At 41.2% G+C, this 7,926-nt stretch overlaps 1 protein-coding gene across 4 annotated transcripts in view; it reads left to right on the top strand.

Annotated features, from left to right (window-relative positions):
- Positions 1–1,508, top strand: part of LOC135107452 (fibropellin-1-like) — a 24,532-nt gene extending 23,024 nt beyond the window's left edge. For all 4 annotated transcript variants that reach the window (XM_064017329.1, XM_064017327.1, XM_064017328.1 and 1 more), the window contains one exon: positions 1–1,508. This exon is cut by the window's left edge and continues 598 nt beyond it. The gene's annotated coding sequence lies outside the window, so the exon portion shown is untranslated.
- The last annotated feature ends 6,418 nt before the right edge of the window (positions 1,509–7,926 follow it).

The raw sequence follows: 7,926 nt of genomic DNA, 5'->3' as shown, positions 1-7,926 counted from the left end.
TGCTACTACAACTACTTGCACTATTAGTACAGTTTTCGCTGATTACCTGTGTGGCGTTGATAATGGTGTTCGCATCTTTGGGGGTGGAGAGGAATAGAATAGGTGTCTTTAGATGATAGGTTTGGCATACCTTGGTGCCACTTATTACTCATGTGGAGAAAACATAACTGACTGACAAGTCCTCACCGCCGTCCACTTCTTATTCGAACGAGATTCAAAGGCCCCGATTCTCGCTAGTTCAATCAAGGTGGGCATCGCAGATCACAAGTTATCTATGGATGACGATGTCTCGTTGCAGTTTGCGAATATACAGTTTTCAGTAGTTACGATCCAGATGGTGACGATTTTGATATGGCAATACTAACGCTCGAGAAACTGTTAAATTATACATTGCAACAAGTAGACCCTATTTGTCTCTCTGAAAATAGCAACAACACATAAGCAGAAGTTTTCGCCTCCGCTGCTGGCTGGGGGCTTGACAATGGAAAACGGAACTCAGCCGGATATTCTGATGGAAGTTCAGATTCCCATTATCGATCAGGCTTCGTGTGCGAGTAATGTCAATGGTTTGACAGATAATTTGATTTGTCCTTGTTTGGATGACGGAGGGAAAGACACCTGTTCTGGAGACTCTGGAGGACCCTTGTCTGTGGTGGAGGATGGGCGCCACGTCCTGGTCGGAGTGACTTCCTTCAGAGAAGAGATGAAAAAAGACTTTCTTGCAAAACCTAACATTGCTGGTAACAATAAAGTGTGCTTTGCTTTCATATATTCACAGGTCAGAACAGAGATTCTCAACCTTTACTCCTTCGGAAAAAAGATCGTAGCCATTCTTCTCTCCCTCACGTGCACACACACACACACACACACACACACACACACACACACAAACAAACATATTATTAGCATCTTCTCTCTCTCTCTCTCTCTCTCTCTCTCTCTCTCTCTCTCTCTCTCTCTCTCTCTCTCTCTCTCTCTCTCTCTCTCTCTCAATTTACAAATTTAAATTTAATTCAATTATCATTCAGTTACTCCATGCCATATAATTTTTTTTATCCCCAACTGTTAAATTTATCCCTGGTTGTGAATCACTGTGTTAGAATATGAGTGCAATTACGACTACGTTCTCTCTCTCTCTCTCTCTCTCTCTCTCTCTCTCTCTCTCTCTCTCTCTCATTTTACAAAATTCAATTTAATTCAATTATTATTCAGCTACTCCATGCCATATATTTTTTTTATCTCCAACTGTTAAATTTACCCCTGGTTGTGAATCACTGTTAGAATATGAGTACAATTACGACTACGTTCGATTACCATATTCATGAGTGCTGAATGCTATTTATTTTCATACTATATGCACCTAACAACATTTTAATGTTGTGCCACGTATTGATGCCTTAGTTTTTTTTAATGTCAATCTGTGTACTCTATTAACATTATGTTCATAATGATATGTCATACTGTATTCCTGTTTATGGCATGTAAATAATTATTGAACCTTGAAAGTTCGCAGTATTTTATTCATCCATTTTCATTTATCTACTTTTTTGTCTTTTAGGATACCTTGTATGTCAGAGATTGAGTGTATCTGTCACGCCTTTAGGAGGAGGAGGCAGTAGACACCTGCCGAAACGATAATTACTCCCAGTGAGGTCTAAAGCACTGTTCAGGGGGTGCTGTGAACTTATCATTAAACCCAGCTGTGACCTCACTGAACGTTTCCCTTTGTGTCTCACAATACAAGGGGGCACTCACAGCCTGCCCTCTAAAGACAACTCTCTTCCTCCACACAAAACTACAAGCACCTAATAACACACACACCCTTCACTCAAAAATTTTAAAATCATAATGGCGACTCCTACACCAGCCTCGGAGTCCCCATCTGGGGAGGGGACCAGAAATGTCCCCAGGTCGGACTGCCTTTCTGTCGACGACCCTAAGTGTCTTGACACCCCCCTCAACTTTTTCTTCATTAACTTCTGTAACATTCGCTGTCTAAGATCTAAATTTCAATCTGTAGGACACCACCTCTCCTCTTCTAAACCTCATCTTTTCCTCACTGAAACTCAGGTGTCTGAGGCAACTGACAGTAGCCCCTTTTCTGTTCCGTCCTACTTTCTGTATCCTCATTTTCGATCCAAAGCTGGATGCTGCGTTTATGTGCGCAGTGACTTAACCTGCTCTCGTGTCCACGCTCTTGAATCTTCCGAGTTTTCCACCATCTGGCTTCGACTACAGAGTCACTCTCAAAATAAATTTATTTGTGCTGTATACTTCTCAACTCCTCTGACTATAAAGAAATTCTTTGACTACTTAACTTCCAAAGTGGAGCACATTCTGATTCTTCCCTTTTGCAGAGATCTCCATTCTTGGAGACTTCAATGTTCACCAACAGCTTTGGCTTTCCTCTCCCTTCACTGACCATCCTGGTGAACTAGCCTACAACTTTGCTATCCTCCACGACCTAGAGCAATTGGTGCAACACCATACTCGTATTCCTGACCGTCTTGGAGATACGCCCAACATTCTTGACCTTTTCCTGACCTCTAATCCTTTTGCTTATGCTGTCACCCTTTCTTCTCCGTTGGGCTCCTCCGATCACAATCTCATATCTGTATTTTGTCCTATCGCTCCAATCCCTCCTCAGGATCCCCCTAAGCGAAGGTGCCTCTGGCGTTTTGCCTCTGCTAGCTGGGGGGACCTGTGGAGGTATTTTGCTGATTTTCCTTGGAATGACTACTGCTTCCGTGTCAGAGACCCGTCTTTGTGTGCTGAGCGCATAACAGAGGTGATAGTGTCTGGCATGGAGGCGTACATTCCTCACTCTTTTTCTCGTCCTAAACCTTCTAAACCTTGGTTTAACACAGCTTCTTCTCGTGCTATACATGAGAGAGGTGGCCCACAAAAGGTACTTAAGCCTTCCATCACCAGAATCTCATGCACTTTATATTTCTGCCCGGAACCATGCCAAGTCTGTTCTCCAACTAGCTAAAAACTCCTGAATTAACAGAAAGTGTCAAAACCTTTCAAGATCTAACTCCCCTCGTGGCTTCTGGCATCTACCCAAAAATATCTCCAATAACTTTGCTTCTTCCTTCCCTCCTCTGTTTCAACCAAATGGTACCACTTCTATCACATCTATTTCTAAACCTAAACTCTTCACTCTACCTTGGATGATTCTGGGCTTCTTCCTCCCTCTCCTCCACCCTCTGACTACTTCATGCCACCTATTAAAATTCTTCGCAATTATGTTTTCCATGCCCTCGCTGGCCTAAACGCTCGGAAGGCTTATGGACCTGATAGGGTCCCTCCTATTGTTCTCCGAAACTGTGCCTCCTTGCTTGCACCTTCCCTAAAGTTATCTAAATTTTTTTTATCTATCCTCAACAGGAAGATTCTTAAACATCTATCACTTCACAACCTTATCTGATCGCCAGTATGGGTTCCGACAAGGCCCCTCTACTGGTGATCTTCTGGCCTTCCTTACTGAGTTTTGGTCATCCTCTTTTAGAGATTTTGGTGAAACTTTTGCTGTTGCCTTGGACATATCAAAAGCCTTTGATAGAGTCTGGCACAAAGCTTTGATTTCCAAACTACCCTCTTACGGTTTCTATCCTTCTCTCTGTAACTTCATCTCAAGTTTCCTTTCTGACCGTTCTATTGCTGCTGTGGAAGACTGTCACTGTTCTTCTCCTAAATCTATTAACATTGGTGTTCCTCAGGGTTCTGTCCCGTCACCCACTCTCTTCTTATTATTCATTAATGATCTTCTAAACCAAACTTCTTGTCCTATCCACTCCTACGCTGATGATACCACCCTGCATTTTTCCACATCTTTTGATAGACGTCCAACCCTTCAGGAGGTAAACATTTCACGCAGGGAAGCCACAGAACGCTTGACTTCTGATCTTTCTATAATTTCTGATTGGGGCAGAGCAAACTTGGTATTGTTCAATGCCTCAAAAACTCAATTCCTCCATCTATCAACTCGACACAACCTTCCAGACAACTATCCCCTCTTCTTCAATGACACTCAACTGTCCCGCTCTTCTACACTGAACATCCTTGGTCTGTCCTTTACTTATAATCTGAACTGGAAACTTCACATCTCATCTCTAGCTAAAACAGCTTCTATGAAGTTAAGCGTTCTGAGACGTCTCCGCCAGTTTTTCTCACCCCCCAGCTGCTAACTCTGTACAAGGGCCTTATCCGTCCATGTATGGAGTATGCTTCACATGTTTGGGGGGGGTTCCACTCATACTGCTCTTCTAGACAGGGTGGAATCAAAAGCTTTTCGTCTCATCAACTCCTCTCCTCTAACTGACTGTCTTCAGCCTCTCTCTCACCACCGCAATATTGCATCTCTAGCTGTCTTCTACCGCTATTTTCATGCTAACTGCTCTTCTGATCTTGCTAATTGCATGCCTTCCCTCCTCCCGCGGCCTCGCTGCACAAGACTTTGTTCTTTCTCTCACCCCTATTCTGTCCATCTCTCTAACGCAAGAGTTAACCAGTACTCTCAATCATTCATCCCTTTATCTGGTAAGCTCTGGAACTCCCTAACTGCTTCTGTATTTCCACCTTCCTTTGACTTGAATTCCTTCAAGAGGGAGGTTTCAAGACACTTGTTCATCAAATTTCTGACCACTGCTTTGACCCTTTTATGTGACTGGCATTTCAGTGGGCATTTTTTTTATTGATTTTTGTTGCCCTTGGCCAATGTCCTTCCTACATGATAAAAAACAAAAACGCCAGGGAGCTCGGGCTTTGGCTAGGAATAGCTTAAGTAATTAGTACATGAACTGTAGGAATACTTTCAATAGCATATACTTGCTTAGAGGAAAGATATATTTAAAAAATCATCAGCATAGGTTGATATCAAGGAAGAAACGTAATATTATGGGAATCACTCTGTAGGCCACTGTGCACAATCACAAAAGAAATTCGAAGCGCAGTAATGTAGGATATAATCATAACTGAGAGAAATTATCAGATATGTGCCATAGGAGATATTAATATGTAGGAAAAATGACTGCCAAGTGGTGAGGGACGAAGGACGGGGTAAGGGAGGTGAAGTGAGGTGCAAGGGTGAGGTTAGGCTGATAAATCAAGCTTAGGTGGGTGAAGTGAGAGGTGTCCTAATCTAACCTAATGGAGGTCTTTAAGTAACATAGGGAAATAACAAGGGGGACATACACAACAGTCAGTAATCAGGGTGGGAAAAGAAATAATGGGTTCAAGCTTGTTAGATTAAAAAAAAAAGAAGAAGAAGATAGGAAGGAATTAGTTTTTAAATAGGGAAGTAGATAAATGGAACAGACTCAATTATTAAATTGTTAGTACAGAGACATGAGCGATCTTCATAAGATTAGACAGGTTTATGGATGAGGATATTATGTGAAAGTACAGACAGTGATATACATACTGATCAACAACGTACTACAAAGATGCTACCTGCAAGAGTCATCGGATCTAAACTTCAGCATCGAGCACAGAGTCAATGGTGCAATACCATTCCTTGACATTCTGATTAGACAAGACCAAAAAACCTTCAACACCTACCTCTACATGAAACCCACAAACCCTGGCCACTGCCTGAACGGGAACAGCGAGTGCCCCCAACGATACAAAGATTCTACCATCGCAGCGAAGGGTACTCACTTATTGTAGCACGTGGAAGCAAGTCCATCAAGAAACTGAACGCTCTACATCAGTGCTACTAAACATCGGCTTCAACAAAAGAGACACAGACAACCAAATAAAGAGAATCATTGACCGCTGGCACCGGGGAGAAGGAACTACGAGAAAGAAAGAAGCCATCGACATATTCTACAGAGCGCAGTACACAAGCCCCTATAAAGAAAAAGAAAGAATTATAAATCAAATATTGAAAAAAATCATCGCACCAACTGACTCTGAAAAACGCCTGAACTTTGTCATCTACTGTAAAAACAAGAAAACAAGCCATCTGCTCTTCAGAAGCATGCCCAGTATGACGAAAAGACAACTTCAAAAATCACATGTTAGCTATAGGTTCACCTGTAAACAAATGAACTTTTAAGCCCTCCCCTCCACCTATGTCAGCATGACTACAATGAAGCTGTACAGATACCTCAGCTATCATCTTGCATCAGGCACCCCAAAAAAAACACTTGAAAGAAGAGCACAAGTCACGCCTAACATGGAAAATATTGGAAGAAAACACAAAAATCATCACAATTTGCATCGACAAGCCCCTTACCATTCTAGAAGCACTGTACATCAAGGAAGAAGAGCCGAGCCTTAACATCCAATCAAAAGCCTTGAAAGCCTTGCCCAGCATGAGAACATCAGCACTGCACTATAGCCAATCACAAACCACGACACCGTGCGCGGGAGGCAGTGGACGGCTTTAAATACCGGTTACTCCGGCCATCTACTTTGTGGGCTGGCTCTTGTCATCAAAGCCCACGTCACCTTGACTTTTCAAGGTAACAATCAGCACACACACACGACCATCTACTCATTATCTCCCCAAACATCGAGAGCGAAGCATCATACCGCAACCACTGAAGAAGGGTCACGGGCCTGAAATCTAGATTTGGCAGAGATGACACACTATAAAGATGTCACCCCACAACACACGAAAGAGAATCGGATAATTTTAAGAAATAAAGAGAAAGACCTTAAGAAAATACAAAATGCAGAGCTTGCCATATATATATATATATATATATATATATATATATATATATATATATATATATATATATATATATATATATATATATATATATATATATATATATATATATATATATATATAGTGAGAAGAGGAAACATCTCCTTAAACTGAATGTTATCACTAGAACATAAGAACATAAGAAATAAGAAAAGCTGCAAGAAGCGACCAGGGTTACACGTGGCAGTCCCTGTATGAAATATACCTACCTATTTCCACTTGTCATCCCCATCCATAAACCCGTCTAATCTTTTCTTAAAGCTCCGTAATGTCTTACCACTAACAACTCTTGCCAATGCTTCCTTATGTCACCATGAAACTAATTGGTTAAATGAATGTCCTAATGAATTTAAGTCTATGTTTTACAGAAGATACTTTGATGACACCTTTATCTTATTCAAACACTCTCAACACATTCCTAAATTTCTTAGTTATCTAAACTCTAAACACCCCAATATTGAATTCACATGTGATCCAGAAGACAATGGTTCTATCGCGTTTTTGCATGTAATGGTAACTCGTAATGATAATTAATCAATTACATACAGCAGTTTACCGGAAATTAACCTTCACTGGTTTCAGATTAATTATCTGGTTTCGGATAATCAAATCGAAACCAGTGAAGGTTAGTTTGCTTTAAACTGCTGCTGTAATTGAGTAATTATCTTTACGAGTTACCATTACATGCAAAAAACGCGATAGAACCATTGTTTTCTGGGTCACATGTGAATTCCTCAATTGGTCAAAATTAATGATATTAAAACTTTCTTATACCGTTGCTACAGTTTATCCTCTAATTGGTTTAAATTTTGACCATGAGATTAACCAATCTAACTCCCACGCCACCAACTCTGTCAGTCCTCACCACCCCGCCAGCAAGAGCACACCAGATTTGTTTTACTACACTATACCATTATATTGTCCACCTGTTTTTGCCTTACTCAGTGTCTGCCAGTATATCTAAACACATATCTTTATTGTCTACGAATTATTCTGTTTTTTTTTTTTCATCATTATTCCAGTATTTTGCCTCACCCTGTATGTCTCTACTTTGTTTTACACATAATAACACACACACCCATCACTCAAATATTTTAAAATCATCATGGCGACTCCTACACCAACCTCGGAGTCCCCATCTGGGGAGGGGACCATAAATGTCCCCAGGTCGGGCTGCCTTTCTGTCGACGACCCTAAGTGTCTTG

The sequence above is a fragment of the Scylla paramamosain genome, chromosome 15, assembly GCF_035594125.1.
Source record: "Scylla paramamosain isolate STU-SP2022 chromosome 15, ASM3559412v1, whole genome shotgun sequence".
NCBI classification, from domain to species: domain Eukaryota; kingdom Metazoa; phylum Arthropoda; class Malacostraca; order Decapoda; family Portunidae; genus Scylla; species Scylla paramamosain.
Note: the sequence above shows the minus strand (reverse complement) of the source record. Positions and strands in the feature narration are given on the sequence as shown.